A 21,022-nucleotide genomic window follows, 5' to 3' on the forward strand; every position below is an offset into this window, starting at 1 on the left:
CTTTCTTGACCAATTGGTAGTTTAATAGTGTGTTGTTTAATTTCTGTGCATATATGTTTTTTCCAGGTGTTTTTTTCTGTCACTGATTTCTAGCTTCAGTTCATTGTGGTCAGAGAAAACACTTTGAACGATTTAAGTGTTTTTAAATTCATCAAGGCTTGCTTTGTGAACTAAAATGTGGTCTATTCTGGAGAATGATTCATGCACACAGGAGTAGAATGTGTATAGTGGTGTTTTGGGGGGAGTGTTCTATATATGTCTGTTAAGTCTAGTTGGTTTATGGTGTTATTCAGGTCCTGTTTCCTTGTTGATCTTCTTTCTAGATGTTCTGCCCAGTATTGACAGTGGTGTATTGAAGTCTTAAACTATTTTGTAGTACTATGTATTTCTCCCTCCAGTTCTATCAGTGCTTGCTTTATATATTTAGGTGTCCTGATGTCGAGTGCATATATATTTATGATGGTTAAGTTTTCTTGATTAATTGACCTTTTTATCACTGTATAACATCCACATTTATCTCTTCTGACAGATTTTATTTTAAGTTCACTGTGTCTGATATTAACATTGCCGCCCCAGCTCTTTCTTGGTTATTATTTGCACAGAATTTTTTTTTTTTCTATCCTTTCATTTTCAACCTGTTTATGTTCTTGGATTTAAGGTGTGTCTCTTGCAAATAGTTGTCATTCCTGGCATAGTAGACCATTTGAGTGTCCAATTCAAAACTGACTCGACGGCACCTAACAAGAACAACAACTTGTAAACAGCATATAGTTGGAACTTTTTTTTAAATCCATTCTTCCACTCTCTGCTTTTTCATTGGAACATTAAGTCAATTTACATTCAATGTAATTACTGATAAGAAGTGACTTACTTCTGCCATTTTGTCATACTTTTGTATGTGTTACGCCTTCTTCGAGGGACATTGTTTATAAATTTTGTTTTACAAATGTTTTTTGCTAATTATAGGAATATAATCAACTTTTTAATATTGATTGTTGTATCCTGAGACCTTGCAAGTTTCAGTGATTAGTTCTATTATTTATTTATTTATTTTTTGGTAGCATTTTCTGGGTTTTCTACACAATCTTGTCATTTACAGTAAATGACCATTTTACTTCTTCTTTTTCATTCTATAGGATAATTTTTTTTTTTTTTTTTACCTGCCTTATTGCACTGGTAAGAGCCTTCAGTACAAAGCTGAATAGAAGTGGTGAGAGCCAAGATACATGCCTTGTTCCATATCTCATGGGAAACATGTTCAGTCTTTCTTTATTCAATACAAAGCTAGTGTAGATTTTTGCAGCTCTCCTGTAACAGGTGAGGAATTATCCTATTTCTAGTTTCCTGAGAGTTTTTATCATGAACATGTGTTGGATTTTGGAAAATGCTTTCTGCACATATTTTAGCTTAAAAACGTGTTAAATTACATTGAAAGCTTACTGAATGTTCAAAAAACATATATATCTCTTCTTAATGTATGCCATTATTTTTCTTCATATTTTGAGTGTAAAATAATAGTCAAGACAGGAAAAAATAGTAATATTTACACTCAGAAATGGGCATACTTATATTTGCTGCCAGGCCACTAGTGGTGGAGCTGAATCAGTGAGATCCATATCTGAGCTAGTTCATGGTTTAATTGTTGATTTAGTTAGATTCATCTCACCATTGACATGAAATATTTGAAGGTGCAATAGAAGCTTTTTCATCTTAGTTTGATATATGAGCACCATGGAGGTGCTGCAGATCTCTGTACCTTGTAATTTAAGCACGATCTTTTACCAATCACGGGAAATAGCACACTGCTGAACAGCTTTTAGGTTACCTGGGAGTTGTCTTTGCTCCTTAGTGTTCTGTGCCTCAAGATGTCTCTCTGTATTGCATGCCTTCCCTCAGCCTTGGAGAGTTGTGTCCAGAATGCCTCAGAGGGTTTTCTTTGAGAACTTCCCCAGTACCCTTTAGTTCTTTTATGTCTTGTGTACCTGTACCTTGGTCTCCTTCAGGTCTCCTGGTTCCTCTCTAGTCATAGAGATCCCTGCAGGTTTCTTGTGGATTTCCTGTCTGAACTCAGTCTTCAGCAGGATATACAGGTGTAAGCTTCAGTGGTCTATCTGCCAGACCTCCAGTTCTGCCACAAACTTTCTATAGAGTATGCAGTGAAGATTGTGAGTTGGCAGGGGACGCATATTTTAATTATATCCAGGGATTTTAGGGATTCTAAAGTGTCATGTCAGCTCACACTTGGCCAGTAAAAAGTGCAGAAAGTTTGTCTGGTTTCTCTTTAGTCCCTTCTGTTGCTGCACCCTCCTCCAGCTGCTTCAGCAAGAAAACAGACTGTGCTTTCCCTTTTTCTCTCTTTGCTTTCTGTATTTTAATTTACTTAGATCTCTTTGCATCTTTGGAAACCCTGGTGGCATAGTAGTTAAGAGCTATGGCTGCTACCCAAAAGGCTGGCGGTTCGAATCCACCAGGTGCTTTTAACCGGCTCCTAGACAAGACAATTTTGTAAGCTCAATTTCTAGCTGAACTGAAATAGCCCATCTTTCTCCTTATCTGTTTGGTAAAGAAAATGAGAAATCCTGTTTGCTTTCACGGTTTTTTGATGTGACCGAAAAATACTGTGTGTTTATGTGTGTGTGGCTTTATTCTATTTATTTGTTTTAGCATTAGGATTAAATTTAATATTTTCGTATCTCAGCTTATGTCTCTGTAAAACGTAAATAATGGAAAGTGGTTATATTAGTGAAATTATAAAGTGTGACAATTTGCATAAAATAATTTTACACATATCTTTCAGGTAGAAAGTTTTCAATAAATTATGTCAAATATGCCCTTTGAGAGAAAAAAACATAAATGGGTGATAAAGGTGAGAGAAGGATTCAGCACTAAAAAAACAAAAACAACAGCAATAAATATCAACTGTCAATTTTGTGACAAGTCCGTGATAAATCACATGTTCTGTAGTCTTCATTTTGTATAGCTTTCCCAGGTAATCATAAGACAGGTATTTGAGGGAAGAGAGGTTTTGATGAAAAAAGATCTTATCAATTCAGAATGTGTAGACATATCAATATCATGAAATTGACTATTAAAGGATAAGCAATGTCTGTTCAGTGAAAAAAGTTTATTTAGTCTTATTCTTATTTTTTCATAATGTTTTCTCTAACTGAATTGATTTAGTTTTTTAATGTGTTCCCCTGACAATATCCCAGCAGAGTACCTCTAATATTATTTTTGTATTCATTTTTTTAAGGAATTGAATTTACTTTTATTTTATTTTACTTTTTCAATTTACTTACTTTTCCTTATGTGAAATTAAAAAAAAAAAAAAGAAAGGAGCCCTGTATTTACTCACCGTTATGGACTGAATTATGCCTCCCAAAAATGTGCGTTGAAATCCCAACCCCTGTACCTGTAGATGTGATCCCCTTTGCAAGTAGGGATTTTTCTATTGTTTTGTTAATTAGGTCACACCAGAGTAGGGTGAATCCTGCACCTCGTTATGTCTGAGTTAAAGAGAGAACAAAATAGACACAGAGAGGCACACAAGGTGAAGACAGACGCCAAGAAACACCGAAGATGACCGAAGAATGGCAAGGATCGCTGGCAGGCACCAGAAACTAAGAGAAAGGCTCACAGAAGGAATCAACACTGCTGAAACCCTGATTTAGACTTTTAGCCTCCAGGAACATGAGAAAATAAATGTGTGTTCTTTAATGCCAGTTGCTTGCAGTACTTCCGTATTTCAGCACAAGGTTACTGAGATACTCACTGGATTTTTCTGCACTTGTTCATTTATACAACATATGTGAAGTTGGTAAAATGTTACATGTTTTCTATATACCTGTAAATGCATTATAAATAAAACATTATTTAAATGTGTCAGTCTTTCTTATTTCATGGTCAAAGAGGAGCATGATTCTATCTAGGATACATTAACATATGCAATAGAAACAGATTAATAATAATCACTAACTTAATGGTCTACGGAAACCTTTGTATTGCTAGAATATCATAAGGCAACCATTTGTTCAATACATTGACACCTCTAACAGTATGACAGGCATGACCCTCCAGTTCCCTGAAATAAGTTTGTCACTTAATAAAGATGAAAATAAATATCTTTTATTCATTGTGTTGGCCTTGTCTCTGATTTTATATTTCCTTTCTCTCGTGAGCTCCGAAAATTTGCAATAAAAAAGTTCAAAGCTCATACAATATAACAAACATGAGCATGTATCATTTCAAGAAGTTTTAATAGTTACTATCCAAAGGCATTCTGCAATATTAGTTTTTCCTTTAGACCATCCTAGTAAATCAAATATTTCAACTGGTGGTGGGAAGAAATATTAGTTCATACCAGGTTCTCATTTTTCCCCCATCAGAAATCTACTACTTTTTACCAATAACATTTTTTTTTGTATCTCATAATACCTTTAAGAGTTGAAGGCAGTAGACAACTAAACTCAAAAAGGATGATGAGATATAAAATATTACTTTTCTTCTTCAACATGAGAAGATAAAAATCTTTGGTTCTGCTTCCAATAAAGTTGTTATTGCCTCCAAACAATACATCATTCTCTCAAATATGATGTGGACATTGATAGGGAGAAATGAAAATTAAATGAGATGAATATAAAAGCATATATATGTATGTATATAAATATGTGTGTGTATATATATATATACACACACACATATTTTTTTTTTATATAAATTGTAACCTTCATGATGATGATGTTGTTGTGGTCAAGTGCCCTTAAGTCAATTCCAACTCATAATGACCTTATGTACAGCAGAAGGAAACACTGTCAGATCCTGGGCCATCCTCACAATCGTTACTATGCTTGGGCCTGTTGTTGCAGCCACTGAGCCAGTCCATCTCCCTGAGGGTCGTCTTCTTTTTCATTGACCCTTTACTTAACGAAGCATGATATTTTTCTCCAGGGATTGGTCCTTCCTGATCACATGTCCAAAGTACATGAAACACAGTCTTGCCATCCTCGCTTCTGAGAAACATTCTGGCTGTGCTTCATTCAAGACAGATTTGTTTGTTCTTCTGGCAGTCCATGGTGTATTCAGTATTCTTCACCAACACCACAATTCACATGCTCCAATTCTTCTTTGATCTTCCTTATTCATTGTCCATCTTCCTCATGCATATAAAAAAAAGGCAATTGAAAATACCATGACTTAGGTCAGGCTCACTTCAGTCCTCAAGGTAAGATCTTTGCTTTGTAACACTTCAAAGAGGTCTTTTGAAGCAGATTTGCCCAATGTAATGTGTCTTTTAATGTATTGACTGCTGCTTCCATGGGCGTTGATTGTGAATCCAAGTAAAATGAAACCCTTGACAACTTCAATCTTTTCTCTGTTTATCAGGATGTTGCTAATTGGACCAGTTGTGAGGATTTTTGTTTTCTTTATGTTGAAATGTAGTCCATACTGAAGGCTGTAGTCTTTGATCTTCATAAGTAACTTTTCCAAGTGTTCTTCACCTTCAGCACGCAAGGATGTGTCATCTGCGTATTGCTGGTTGTTAATGGATCTTCCTCCAATCCTGACGTAGCGTTCCTCTTCATATAATGCAGCTCCTCAGATTATTTGCTCAGCATATAGATTGAATAAATACAGTGAAAGAATACATCCCTGGCAAACACCTTTCTTGACTTTAAACCACACAGTGTACTCTTCTTCTGTTCAAATGCCTTCCTCTTGGTCTATGTACAGGTTCCTTGTGAGCACAATTAAGTATTCTGGAATTCTCATTCTTCACAGCATTATCCATAATTTGTTATGATTCATACAGTTGAAAACCTTTGCATAGTCAATAAACACATGTAAACGTCTCTCTGGTATCTCTGCTTTCAGCGAAAATCCATTTGTCTTCAGCAATGGTATCCCTTTTTTCACGTCCTCTTTTGAAGCCAGTTTGAATTTCTGGCAGTTTCCTGTGGATGTACTGCTGCAACTGCTTTTGGATGACCTTCAGCAAAAGTTTACATGCCTGTGGTATTAATGATATTGTTAGATATTATCTGCATTCTGTTGAATCACCTTTCTTTGGAATTGGCACAAATATGAATTTCTTCAGGTGGTTGACCATGTAGCTCTCTTCTAAATTTCTTGGCGTAGATGAGTGAGCACTTCCAGCATTGCATCTATTTGTTGAAATATCTCAATTGGTGATGATAGTAGATATGAATTGCAGAGACAGGCTATATTCTTGATTATTTCTGACAAAGATTTTTTATTGACAGGTTAAATGTAATTTTCAGTATGGTCTTTCCTTTTCAAGTCATGACACATTAATCCCTCAATCTGCTAAACTATTCACCTGTAAAACAATTTATTTATACTATGTAATATGCAATTCATGATACCACTGTGTGTATCATATCTTCATATAGATCCTAAAGTCCCTGAAGATGTGGGCTGTGCATTAATATTTTGTTCATATTTGATGTTCACTCATATTACTCAGAGCAAATCATCGCCCAGAATAGACAGTCAATAAAAAAGTATGGACTAAATAATTTTACATAAAGTATAATATAAACTAATGAAATATTTCATGGTTATTCTGATTACATTATACATATTTTCCAAATAAGTGTCATTTATGTTTTTATAGCCTATTTTGTAACATTAAAAAGAAACCAATGGTTAAATAAGGATAAGACAGAAATCATAACAGATTTCTCAAATTTTGAATAACCTTTAAAAATCGATTTTGATGTTTACATCATTAAATCATTTTGCTTAAGTCAGAGAAAAAAAATCATCCTTCTCTCCAGATTATCTTTGATAGCTTCCTGTATGAAATCTTGAGGTCTTCAGATTCTAACTATATGCTTCCCATGGATTGTACACATGATTGCCTTTCTAAATCGTTACCACTTTTACTATTTTCTATTATGTCTTTTTTAAGTATATAATTGAATTTGTTAAAAATTTTAGTTTGTTGCTTCTTGTTGGTCTAATTGCCTTGTTTATCATTATCTCAGTCTAGAATGACAAATTTCTTCAAATATATGACCTTATAAAGGTTTATTTGTTCTTCCTTGCAGGTGTTATAATAGTTTATGCCTCCTTCTCCATACTAGTTACTTCCTTCTGGAATACTTCCTCCACTCTCCATCCCCAGGTAATTGACTTCAAATAATTCTCATACATTGCTAAAATATGCCTCTTATAAAAAGAAGACTTCAAATACCAATTGTATTTTAATATTTTACAATTACACCCTCCTATTTATTTATTTTTATTTATTTTAGTATCCAAACCCATTGCCGTTGAGTAGATTTTTTTATTTATTTATTTTTATTTATTTTAGTATCCAAACCCATTGCCGTTGAGTAGATTCAGACTCATGTTGATCCTAAAGGACAGAGTAGAACTGCCCCCTAGGGTTTCCAAGGCTGTAATTTTTATTGAACCCCACCAACCTTTAGGTTAGCAGCCAAGCTGTTTAACCACTTTGTCACTCATCTGTCAGTTTGTCATACTGTGGGGCTTGTTTGTTGCTATGATGCTGGAAACAATGCCCAGGTATTTAAAATACCAGCGGGGTCACCTCTGGCGGACTGATTTCAGCAGTGCTTCCAAACAAAGACAAACTAGGAAGAATGGCATGGCAATCTACTCATTAAAAAAAAAAAAAGGCCAGGGGAAACCTTACTAATAGCAAGAAAATATTTTCGGATATAGTGCCAGAAGATGAGCCTCTGAGATTGGAAGGCATTCAAAATACTACTGGAGAAGAGTTGCCTCCTGGAAGTAGAGCTGACCTTAATGACTTGGGTGGAGTCAAGCCTTCAGGACCTTCATCTGATGACATGGCACTGCTCAAAATGAGAAGAAACAGCTGTAAACATCTATTAACAATCAGAATGTGGAGTATAAAAATATGAAGCTAGGGAAATTGGAAATCATCAAAAATGAAATGGAACGAGTAAAAATCAATATGCTAGGCATTAGTGAGATGAAATGGACTGGTATCTGCCCTTTAGAATCAAACAATCATATGGCCTAACATGATGGGAATGACAAATTGAAGAGGAATAGCATTGAATTCATCATCAAAAAGAACATTTCAAGATCTATCCTGAAGTATAACGCTGTCAGTGACCGGATAATATCCATCCTATAGGAAGACCATTTAATACAACTGTAATTAAAATTTACATACCAATAACTAATGCAAAAGATGAAGAAATTGAAGATTTTTTACCAACTTCTGCAGTCCGAAATTGATTAAACATGCAGTCAAGACACATTGATAACTCCTGGTGATTGGAATGCGACAGTTGTAAATGAAGAAGGATCAGTAGTTGGAAAATATGGCCCTGGTGATAGACAGGACACCACTGATTGCATGGTAGAATTTTACAAGACAAATGAACTATTCATTGGAAATACAGTTGGCTCTATATATCTCCAGGTTCTACATTCATGAATTCAAATAACAGTGGATTAAAAATATTCAGAAAAAAAAGAAATTTCAAAAAACCAAAACTTGAATTTTCTGCACACTGAGCAGTATGCTGAATCCATGCTGATGAAGTAATGGGTAGGCATACCCTGCTGTAGCCTCCCGCCATTTCACAGATCCTTAATCTCACTCCAGAACTCATTGTTTGAAAATTTTTCGCCTCGCAAATCATTTATATTCTACTTAGGTTGTGTGCACTCTTTGTTTTTGTGAAAAAAAAAAAAAAAAAAAAGAGGCTCCTAAACAGCAATTAAGTGGTCAAAGCAATCTCTCAGAGGCTAAGCGTGAGGGGGTTGAAGAGAGCTAGAAGGAGTTTCATGCTAGTAAAGGATGGCTGACTAGCTATGTAAAGCACTATAGCCTCAAGAACTTCAAGACAGGTGAGAATTGGCTTCAGCTGATGCCGAGGCAGTGTCAGCATTCCCAGAAGTTCTCAAGAAAATGATAGAAGAGGAGGGCTATTGCCTTCCAGTGTAAGTCTTCAATTGTGATGAAACAGTAATTTATATATCATTTACATTGTATTAGGTATTGTAAGTAATCTAGAGATGATTTAAAGTATACAGGAGGATATGCATAGGTTATATGCAAATACAACACAGTTTTATATAAGGTACTTCAGCATCCCCAGATTTTAGTACCCACGGAGCACCCTTGAACCAATTCCACTTGGATACTAATGAACGAGTGTACCTTATTTCAACAACATAAATGGTGACTATACACACGGACCTTACCAGATGGAATACACAGAAATCAAATCCACTACATCTGTAGAAAGAGACGATGAAGAAGTTCAATATGATCAGTCAGAACTAGGCCAGGGGCTAACTGTGGAACAGAAAATCATTTGCTCATATGCAAGTTCAAGTTGAAGCTGAAGAAAATTAAAACAAGTCCCAGAGAACCAAAGTACAACCTTGAGTACCTCCCACCTGAATTTAGAGACAATCTCAAGAATAGATTTGGCACATTGAACACAAATGACCAAAGACCAGACAAGCTGTGGGGTGACATCAAGGGCAACATACATGAAGAATATCAAAGGTCATTAAAAACATAGAAAAGAAAAAAAGCCAAAATAGACGTCAGAAGAGACTCTAATTCTTCCTCTTGAATGTAGAATAACTAAAGTGAGTGTAAGAAATGACAAAGTAAAAGCTGAATAGAAGATTGCAAAGGGTGTCTTGAGAAGACAAAATAAAGTATTATAATGAAATGTGCAAAAACACTGAGTTAGAAAACCAAAAGGGAAGAACATGCTTGGCATTTTTCAAGCCGAAAGGACTGAAGAAAAAATTCAAGCCTTGAGTTGCAATATTGAAGGATTCTCAGCTAAACGTTTAACCACTGTACCACCAGGGCATCAAAGAATTTTATGGGCAAAATACTGAAAGATGAAAGAAGCATCAAAAGCAAATGGAAGAAGTACACAAAGTCACTGTACCAACAAGAATAGGTCAACATTCAATCACTTTAAGGAGGTAGCATATTATCAAGAACTGATGGCACTGAGTAAGTCCAAGGTACACTGAAGGCATTGGTGATAAAACAAGGCCCCAGGAATAGACAATGCCAACTGAGAAGTTTCAGCAAATGGATGCAGCCCTTGAGGTGCTCATTTGTCTATGCCAAGAAATTTGGAAAACAAATAGCTGGCCAACCAACTGGAAGAGATCCATATTTGTGCCCCTTCCAAAGAAAGGTTACCCAACAAAATGCAGCAATATCATTAATATCAAGCACACATAAAATTTTGCTGAAGATGATTTAAAAACAGTTGCAGCTGTACATCAACAGGGAACTGCCAGAAGAGGACATGGAAAGAATGATATCATTGCTGATGTCAGATGGATCTTGGCTGAGAGCAAAGAATACCAGAAAGACGATTGCCCGTGTTTTACTGACTATGCAAAGGCATTTGACTGTATGGAGTACCACGAATTATAGATAACATTAGGAAGAATGAGAATTCCAGAACACTTAATTGTGTTCATGCAGAACCTGTACATAGATAAAGAGGCAGTTATTGGAACAGAACAAGTGGTTACCGCGTGGTTTAAAATCAGGAAAGGTGTGCTTCAGGGTTGTATCCTTTCACCAAACCAATTCAATGTGTATACTGAGCAAATAATTTGAGGAGATGGACAATATGAAGAAGAATGGGGCAAGAGGATGGGCAGAAGACTCGTTAACAACTTACAATATGCAGATGACACAACCTTGCCTGCTGAAAGTGAAAAGGACTTTAAGCACTTACCGATGAAAATCAAAGATTACAGCCTTCAGTATGGATTACGCCTCAATGTAAAGAATGCGAAAATCCTCATGACTGGACCAATAAGCAACATCACAATAAATGAAGAAAAGTTTGAAGTTGTCAAGGATTTCATTTTACTTGGATCCACAATCAAAGCCCATGGAAGCAGGGGTCAAGAAACCAAAGGATATATTGCATGAGGCAAATCTGCTACACCATACTTTTTTATAAGGTTAAAAAATGAGGATATCACTTTAAGGGCTAACATGTGCCCAACACAAGCTATGGTGTTTTCAATTGCCTCATATGCAGGGGAAAGCTGGGAAATGAATATGAAAGATCAAAGAAGAATTAATACTTTTGAATTATGGTGTTGTCGAAGAATACTGATTATACTATGGACTTACAGGAGAATGAACAATTCTGTCTTGGAAGAAGTACAGCTAGAATGCTTATTAGAAGCGAGAATGGCAATACTTTGTCTCTCACGCACTTTGGACATGTTTTCAGCAAGGACCAGTCACTGGAGGACATCGTGCTTGGTAGAGTAGAGGGTCAGGAAAAAGAGGTGGATTGACACAGTGGCGGCAACAATGGGCTGAAGCATAACAATTGTGAAGATGGCAAAGGACCTAGCAGTGCTTCCTTCTGTTGTATGTAGGCTCGCTGTGAGTCGGAACCAACTCAACAGCACTTAACACAGTAACAACCTCTATTTTTTTTTTAAATACCAGTTTTTGTTCACCAACAGCCTAGAAAACCAGGTATTTGGGAAATTTGTTGAAATGGAATATTGTCCTAATTATCTCTTAATCAGTTACTGTCTAGTCAGTGCCTACCCATGGTAACCCCACATGTAACCGCATATGTGTCACAGTAGAACTGTGCTCTGTAGTGTTTTCAGTGGCTGGTTTTGCAGAAGCAGATTGCCAGTCCTTTCTTCTGTGGTACTTCTGGGTTGCTCTGAACTTCCAAACTTTCAGTTAGCAGCTGAGTACACTAAAAAGTTTGCTCTACCCAATGAATCTCCAATAAACTATAGCATTTGGTAAGGTTAGTAAGGAAGTGGCATTTGAATTATGATGATCTTGTTTTTCCTCTCCAGATTTCTGTCTTGAATGGCCTGTAAAATGTAGTGTGTATGTCTATGTCTGTGTCTGTGTGTCTGTGTAGAGTTGAGTGGTGAGAGAAATTTCTGAGGTAATTTGGTGACATAGTCAAGGTTTCGCTCAGAGGTTATATTACTGAAAATCTTACCACTTTTCCTTCTCATTGCTTAGCAGCAAACTCTTATGTAAAAGAGGTCACTTAAGGTTTAGAATCTCATTAAAAATCTTTCATACTGGCAAATGAAGAAGACTCATTGGTGATTTTGTTTTAAATTTAACTTTTTTAAAGTTTTACAGATTTTCTCAACCTTTGACTACAGAGAAATGGATAGCTCTGATAATTACTCTGCATACTTTGCTCACATCAGAAGGATGCAAACTAGTTTTATTGACATTAAAAAAGTTCGTCTTTTGGTATCATTATTTGCTAATGAGTTTGGCTTGGAATGTTTGCAAGCTTATGAGACAGGATGACATTTTATTATCTGAATAAGGTCAGCCATGTTACTTAGTCTATGAGAGAAAAAAATTCTGAAAAGATGAAGTTATTAAATACATTTGGCTCAAAGCCTGCTATAAAATCAAGAAAGAGCATCTGAAATTCTTGTAGCTGCTGTAGCGTGTAAGATGGAGGTTCAGCAATTACTAGGCAACGTCAGCACATGGGTTGAGGATGGGATCACCCATGCGAAAGGTTCTGTGCAAGCAATATTCTAATGGTATGATGGCTAGAATTTTAGAGATAGGTGCACGGACTTGCAAGTGGAAATGTCTTCCTTTTGGCTCCCTTGCCTCCATTGTCCCTTGTCATTAATGATGTTCCAAATGCCTGGATCGCTAAGAACTGAGGGTTTAAAGAATAATTACAAAATAATTAGGTACCTCATCTGCCAAAAAGAAGAACTTAATTTGGGTCCTTATGAAATGAGGAGATTTGCGATTTTTTTAATGGATCTCTGAAATGGCGGTTTGTTTTTTTTAAACAATGTTAGTCTTGTGTCAGCAGAATAAACTGGAATACATGCATTTAAAAAGTACCATAGCTCAGTGAAAAGGAGATTTCAGAGTCCTCAAATATGCAGGCATTCTCTTCTGCCAAATGGATTAATCTCATTATGATCATTTGCAAGTTGATTAAACACGTAGGTGGTATTTTAATTGCTGTAATATAGTTTGGTATATGAGAAGGAAAGGAAATGGCATTTTTCACTGGTAAACCTAGAAAAGGATTATGTAGGAAGCATAACCAATAACTTGTCCCAAAAAATGAGTGGTGTTTTGAGAGGTAGAGGTGGACAGTGTTATCTTTTACTTCTCAGTAATTGGAAGAACCCAGTTGCCTTCACTCACGTCTCCTTACCATGCTATGGAAGATAGTGAGTACTGTGGGAGGGTAGAATTTATTCCCCTATATGTGCTCTCCCCCATTAATTGAGTCAACACATACCTTCTGTGTGTTTTGGGGTGTGTAATAATCAGCATCTTTGACCTCAATCATATACAAGTATAGGAAAGCCAAAAAATTGAAGATATGGTGTAATAGGCAAAAGGGAAATTAGCTTCAAAGCAGGTGTGATTACTTACCTCAGATCAATTTCCATTCCCTTTTCAGTGAATTATGTGAGTTATACTTTTGTTAGGCCGAGATGAGATTCTAGGGGTTACAGAGTGTACAAAATGAAGAAACTTTACTATAGCATTCATTCAAATTAATATTTACTTCATATTTGCTTATGTATATACTCAGGGGTACTCATTTAGTGGCTTGGAGGCTAGCAGAAGTAATGATGGTTATTTCTGGAAATCTTGATAATATCAGATCTTTTAGATACGGATGAGATGCTCTGAAAAAAGAATGTCAGTTATGATACTGTGTCCTTTTGGAAATGTCCCAGGTTTTATGGAATGCACATGGTCCAGAAAAGCTAGTGAGAATGCCACCTGCTTGAATGCTCGGGAAATGATGCTGGAAGGAATGTTGAAGATTAATTGAAGGAGTATCAGACTGTAGATTTCCCAGACTCGGTCATCTAATACTTTGTTGGTGTTTTCTTCTCAGAGAGAGACTTTTCGATTGTAATACAGTTTAGTTCAAATGGAGGTGCAATGGAAGAAGACTAGAAGGAAGTAACAGATGTTGAGAGATTGTTGATGTCCCATGTGAAGATCAGAATGCTTGATTCCTGCAGGAAATATGTCCCAATTTGGGGGGCATTTTTTTTTTCTGACTCTTGGGTAAGGGAGAGTGAATGAGAAATGAAAAGAGAATGAATTTAGAACCTATTTAATTTGTGTAATATTCACGTTTATTCTTGATTAATGTGTGCATTGTGAGGAGTACAGGAAGTGAAGGATGAGTCTGAGAAACAAAATTAAAAATGAAACAAATACCAATTCAATCCTAGCCTTACACTTTAGATGGGATGTGTTGGGAGGATGAAAACAACAATCAATTATCATAGTAATAGAAGATCCCTGAGTGGCACAAACAGTTTGCACTCAGCTGGTAACCAGAAGATTGTCTCTTTGAACCCATCAATGGCACTATGGAAGGAAAGGCTGGCAATCTGTTGCTGTAAAGATTCCAGCCAAGAAAAGCCTATGGAGCAGTTCTACTCTGTAATACATAGGGTCAACATGAGTTGGAATTGACTCAATGGCACAAGACAACAACAACATAGAGATAGGTGTGATAAAGGCCTTGATTTTTTAATTAGGGGACTCAGTAAAGATAAAGAAAAAAAAATAGAAAAGAATAAAAAAAAAAGATGTTCATGCCTCTCATTTTTTGGAAACATAAAATTTCATCACACATACTTGGGTAAAGGAGTGATAGATTCTGCTGGAGATAGAGATCCTTGTTTTAATGACTTTAACAAATGTGGGTTAAATTTTATTTTTCTAGATTTCACCAGATCAAACCTAGCATTCCATAATTAGAGAATATAGAGTAATTGCTAGTCTTATTTCTGAAAAATGATATCTTCTATTTTATTTCCATTTGCTAGTGCTAATTTTAATCTAGTACAAAAAATAATATTTTAGCTATTCATATAAAAACTGCTAGTGTCAGAGACTATTCTAGTATTTTACTTTTATACAAAATATTTTCTCCTCAAAATAGCCCTATGAGGTAGGTGTTATTTATTTACTTTTATAATTTACAGATGGTTATGCTGGAACCCAGAGCTCTTAAGTGATACCATTAGTAGATGGTGGAACTGTATTTAAATCCCAAGTGATTTCAGAGACCATGAAATTTCTGTTACCTGTTTTGTGTCAATAATAAACTTGGTCACCTTAGAGTATTTCAGTTTTATATCACATAAAGTATGACATGATTGAGTCTTAAGTGTTTTACAGTTCAAAAGGGAAACTATGATTGACAAGCTGAAATAAAGACAATGAACATCAAACTTTAAATATGCTCCAATTCAGTCCCATTGCCATCAAGTAGATTCTGACTCATAGCGACCCTATGAAAAAAAAAAAAACAGTGCCGTTTACCGACCCTATAGGACAGAGTAAAACTGCCTTAGATTTTCCACGGAGCACCTGGAGGATTCAAACTGCCATCCTTTTGGTTAGCAACCATAGAACTCAACCACGACGCCACCAGGGTTTCCTTAAATATACTAGCAGTTTCTAATCTCCTTTTAAAAACAATCATTAGATGCATAAATGCAATTAATTTAAAATGATAAAGAAATATTGCTGTATCAGATTTAAACTATCCAAATCTTAAAGCTAACACAAATATTTTAGGTGGCATTTATGTGTGATGGAAGATATCTACAAGTATATGCCATCTTCTTTAGAGAATAGACTCAAGAATAGGTTTGATCCATTGAACACTAATGACCAAAACCAAATGAGTTGTGGAATGATATGAAGGACATACATGAGGAAAGCAAGAGGTCATTAATAATGTAGGAAAGAAAGAAAAGACCAAAATGGTTGTCAGAAGAGACTCTGAAACTTTCTCTTGAACTTCTGTTAGCTAAAGTGAAAGGAACAAATGGTAAAATAAAGAGCTGGACAGAAGATTTAAAAGGGCCGATTGAGAAGACAACTTAAAGTATTATAATGAAATGTGCAAAGATCTGGAGATAGAAAACCAAAAGGAAAGAATGTATTCAACGCTTCTCAAGCTGAAAGAACTGAAGAAAAAATCCAGAACTCAAGTTGCATATGGAAGTATTCTACGGGGAAAATATTAAATGACTCAGGAAGCATCAAAAGAAGATGGAAGAAATACACAGAGTCACTGTACCAAAAAGAATGAACAACATCCAACTATTTCAGGAGGTGGCATATGATCAAGAACCTATGGTGCTGAAGGAAGAGGTCCAAGTTGCATGGAAGGCATTAAGTAAAAACATGGCTTCAGGAACTGAGAGAACAGCAATTGAGATATTTCAACAAAGGATGCAATGCTGGAGGTGCTTACTCACTTATGCCAAGAAATTTGGAAGACAGCTACCTGACCAACCTACTGGAAGATACCCATATTTGTACCCATTCCAGAGAAAGGTGATCCAAAAGAATGCAGAAATTATCAAACAATGTTATTTATATCACACACAATAAAATTTTGCTGAAGATATTTCAAAAGTGGTTGCAGCAGTACATTGATATGGAACTGCCAGAAATTCAAGCTGGATTCAGCAAAGGATGTGGAAAAAGGGATATCATTGTTAATTTAATGTCCTATTTACAAGTAAATTTAAAAATAAGTTTACTCATTATATTCATGTGGTCATACAGGCTAGAATTTTGTATTCCTACTAAGTAAACACATTTTTCTTTTTTTTCCCCACCATCTGCTTGAAAGTGTTCTCAGTGACAAACTGTCTATGAATCCTTAATCTTGTGACATTAGTTGTCTGGGCCATAGGTTTCTCTCTTTAAAATCAAGTTGGTGGACTAATTAATATCTACTACCTTTCACATCTACAAAAATATTATGCTTAAGACAAGGCGGTAATTGTTCTTTACGTGTGAATTTGCTTTGTGTGGCGATAAATATTGTCTCTTAGCAGAGTGCTACAAATCCAGAAGTAAGACAAACAACAGATGGATATAAAATGAGCAAACCACCATCAAGGAAAGAATAATTTTTGAGGCTAACAGGAATCTAACACATTCCTTGAGGGCTTTGACTCATGTATCTACTTTCAGAGCTTAGCAGGATAGCTCAGTAACTGCTTGTTGAATAAAGAGATTTATGTACTTGAAACATTAAGTTATAAGTCTTTCTAGAATTTTCATCTCCAATATTTATCCTGAATGCAGTATTGCTCCTTAATTTTTAATCAGTTAACAAATTCACATAACGTCAAAACTTAAATTATACTAAAAGGTTATAAAAAACAGCCAAGTTTTAACCAATCACATCCTCCTTTAGAGTCCCACTTCTCTGAGGCACTTTATCTCCCAGCCCTACTTCTTTAAGGCAGTCACTCTAATCTCCTTTCTCTTTTTCTTTTGGTATCCACCACATTTTTCTAAATGTAGGCTTTGTGACCATTTTATAATTTGTTGATTTTTGAACATAAACGAAGAAATTAGTACGATAGTAAATGAACATTTACTTCTTTAATTCCCTCCCTTCTCTTCATCCCCGTGTTGTTACTGTTGTGTGGCACTGAGTTGATTTCAGCTCACAGAGATCCTATATGACAGAGTAGAACTGCCCCGTAGGGTTTCCTAGGTTGTAATCTTTATGCGAGCAGAATATTCGTCTTTTCTCCAGAGGAATGGCTGATGAGTTTGAACCAAAGACATTTCAGTTAGCAGCCCAGTGCTTAACTGTTGTACCACCAAGGAGCCTTCCTCTTCTACTTATTCCATCAACATTATTATATTAAAAAACAAATCAACAAAAATAAAAAAGTTGGTATCAAGTTGGTTCTGATTCAAGGCGATCTCATGTGTTGTAGAGTAGAACTCTGTTCCACAGGATTTTCAAGAAGTGACCTTTTGGGAACAGATCACCAGGCCTTTCTTCTGAGGCACCTCTGGGCAGGATAGAACTGCCAACCTACAGTTACTTGTCAAATGCTTAACTGTGCCACCAGGTACTTCTATTATTATATTAGTTTTTGATTAAACTACTAATCAATGATTACATTATTTTATTGTGCAAATATTGCTCACAGCTGGTCCAGAAATTCTCCTTTTTTTTTTTTAAGTCAAGTTTATTGAGGTTTAATTAATTTACAGGCAGTAAAGTTCATCCTTCTTAGGTGTATCAGTTAATGAGTTGAAATTTCCTTTCTTCAACTTTTTTGTTTTAAAATGTCTTGGTATTAATAACATCCTTTTTAAAATTAATTTATTATGTTTGTATTTTTAAATGTCCTCAAATCCTCCACCAGATATATTAAACATTTGCCAAGAGGTTTACTAAGTGTTCAAAAGGGCCAGATAGAGGCAGAGCCAAGACGGCTGAATAGACAGATGCTTCTGGCAAGCCCTCTTTACAAAAAAGACCTGAAAAAAACAAGTGAAACGAGTATGTTTTTGACAAGCTAGGAGCCCTGAGCATCAAAGGAAACCTTAGAAAATGAGCCAAGGGGAAGGGGTAGGAAGAGATGGTTAAGAAGCGGAGAGGAGTTACGAGACCTGAATCGCAGGGAGCCTTCAGGCACCAATCCCAGAGCGGCAGTGGCAGGCTGGTATTTGCATTTGGCCTCAGTTTCCTCAGGGAGAAGCAGCCAGCCTCTCAGGCTACTCACACCTCCAGAACCAGAGAAGAATGGCGTTCCCAGCAAAAGCTAAGTACTTGAGTATATTTTACCGTGCCCCCCGACTCTCAAGCCAGCCTCAGCATCTGACTTCCCTGGGCTTGAGATAGGCCCTATTGAGCACCTAGAGCCATCTTCCCAGCATTGGAAAAGGAAAAACATTTGCAATTGGGGTAAAAGATAATTTGCCAGCTCCACTAACTGGGGGAGCTCAGGACAGGAGAGACAGTTTTGCTGTATATATGATTCTTGGCTGGCAAATTTTTTTCCTTCAATTTTTTAAATAAGCCATCCTATAGCCTTCTTGCCTGCGTGGTTTCTGCCGAATAGTCCAAGCTTATTCTTACTGGGTCTTCTTTGTAGGTGACTTTTCATCTATCCCTAGCTTCTCTTAAAATTCTCTCTTTATCTTTGGTTTTGGCAAGTTTGATTATAACATGTCTTGGTGACTTTCTTTTAATACCTACCTTATGTGGAGTTTGATGAGCATCTTGGATAGATATCTTCTCATCTTTCACCATACCAGGGAAGTTTTCTGCCAACAAATCTTCAACAATTCTCTGTGTATTTTCTGTTATCCCTCCCTGTTCTGGTACTCCAATCACTCGTAGATTATTTCTCTTGATAGAGTCCCAAATAATTCTTAAGGTTTTTTTTTTTTTTTTTTAATTCTTTTATCTGATTTTTCTTCAAATATATTAGTGCGAAGTGATTTCTTTATCTTCAAGTTCAGAAATCCTGCCTTCCACTTGCTCAATTCTGCTGCTGTGCCTTTCTATTGAGTTGTCTAATTCTGTAATTCTATTGTTAATCTTCTGAATTTATGATTGCTGTCTGTCTATTGGGTTTGTGGGTCTGTCTACGAATTTTTCCAGCTTATTAAATTTTTCATTATGTTCCTGAATAATCTTTTTAATTTCTTCAATTGCTTTTTCTGTGTATTTCTTGGCTTGTTCTGCATATCGCCTCATTTCCTCTATGATGTCTTGAACATTTCTGTATATTAAACTTCTGTATTCTGCCTCTGGTAATTCCAGGAATGCACTATTGTATAGAAGAACCATTGATTCCTTGTTTTGAGAGCTTGTTGAGGCGATCATGGTCTGTTTCTTTATGAGACTTGATATTGACTGTTGTCTCTGAGCCATCGATTAGTTATTGTATTAATTCATTTTATGCTTGCTTACTGTGTCATAGCATCTTCCTTTGTTTTGTTTTAATATGCCCAGATGGGTTGCTTGAGTAAGCTAGCTTGATTATTTTCACCTTTGGAGCTCTGACCTCCTGTCCCCAGATGGCTAGAGCTGATATCAGGTATATCAGTCTAAGAGTCCATTCACTTTTCTTGTATGAATTCAGCTCAGGTATCCAGGTAGCTGATCATCAAGTGTGTGATACAAGCACTGTCCTATAGTCTTAGAGGGGCAGGGATGATTGGTGTAGTTACTGGTAACTGGTTGCTCAGGGGGTCACACTCCGAACAAGGCAGGGGGTGAGAATAGTCTCTCATGTGTCTCTGAGGATTTTAAGAGCAGCTGGGAATAAACAAAAAGTCACCTACAAAGGAGAGCCAATAAGAATAAGCTTGGACTACTCAGCAGAAACCATGCAGGCAAGAAGGCAATGGGATGACTTATTTAAAAAACTGAAGGAAAAAAATTGACAGCCAAGAATCATATATCTAGCAAGACTGTCTCTTCAAACTGAAGCTGAAATTAAGACATTCCCAGATAAACAGAAGTTAGGGAATTCGTAAAAACCAAACCAAAACTACAAGAAATATTAAAGGGAGTTCTTTGGTTAGAAAATCAATAATATCAGGTATCAACCCAAGACTACAACACTGGGCAGAGCAACCAGAAGTCAACCCAGACAGGGAAATCAAAAAAACAAAGCAAGATAAAAAATGCTCAAAACAGGGTAACAGTGATGTAATTATGTGAAAGAAAACAACATTAAAACAATAAAGAGGGAGGAAGAAATGCAGTCACAGATCTTCCCTACGGAGAGGAAGATAAGGCAATACAAAAAAATAAAACTTAGGTTTAAATTTAGGAAAATAGGGGTAAATAATAAGGTAACCACAAAGGAGACAAACTACCCTACACATCAAAATAAAATACAAGAAAAAAATAGAGACTCAGCAGAAATAAAATCAACAAAAATGAATATGAGGAAAGGACAAAATATAATCTACTCAGCACATAAAATTAAGTGGGAAAAAAGAAAATGTCAACAACACACAAAGAAAAGCATCAAAATAGTAGCACTAAATTCATATCTATCTATAATTACGCTGAATGTAAATGGACTAAATGCACCAAAAAAGAAACAGAGAGTGGTGAATGGATTAAAAAACATGATCCGTCTATACGCTGCCTACAGGAGACACAGCTTAGACTTAGAGACA

This window comes from Loxodonta africana, chromosome 2 (assembly GCF_030014295.1).
Source record: "Loxodonta africana isolate mLoxAfr1 chromosome 2, mLoxAfr1.hap2, whole genome shotgun sequence".
NCBI classification, from domain to species: domain Eukaryota; kingdom Metazoa; phylum Chordata; class Mammalia; order Proboscidea; family Elephantidae; genus Loxodonta; species Loxodonta africana.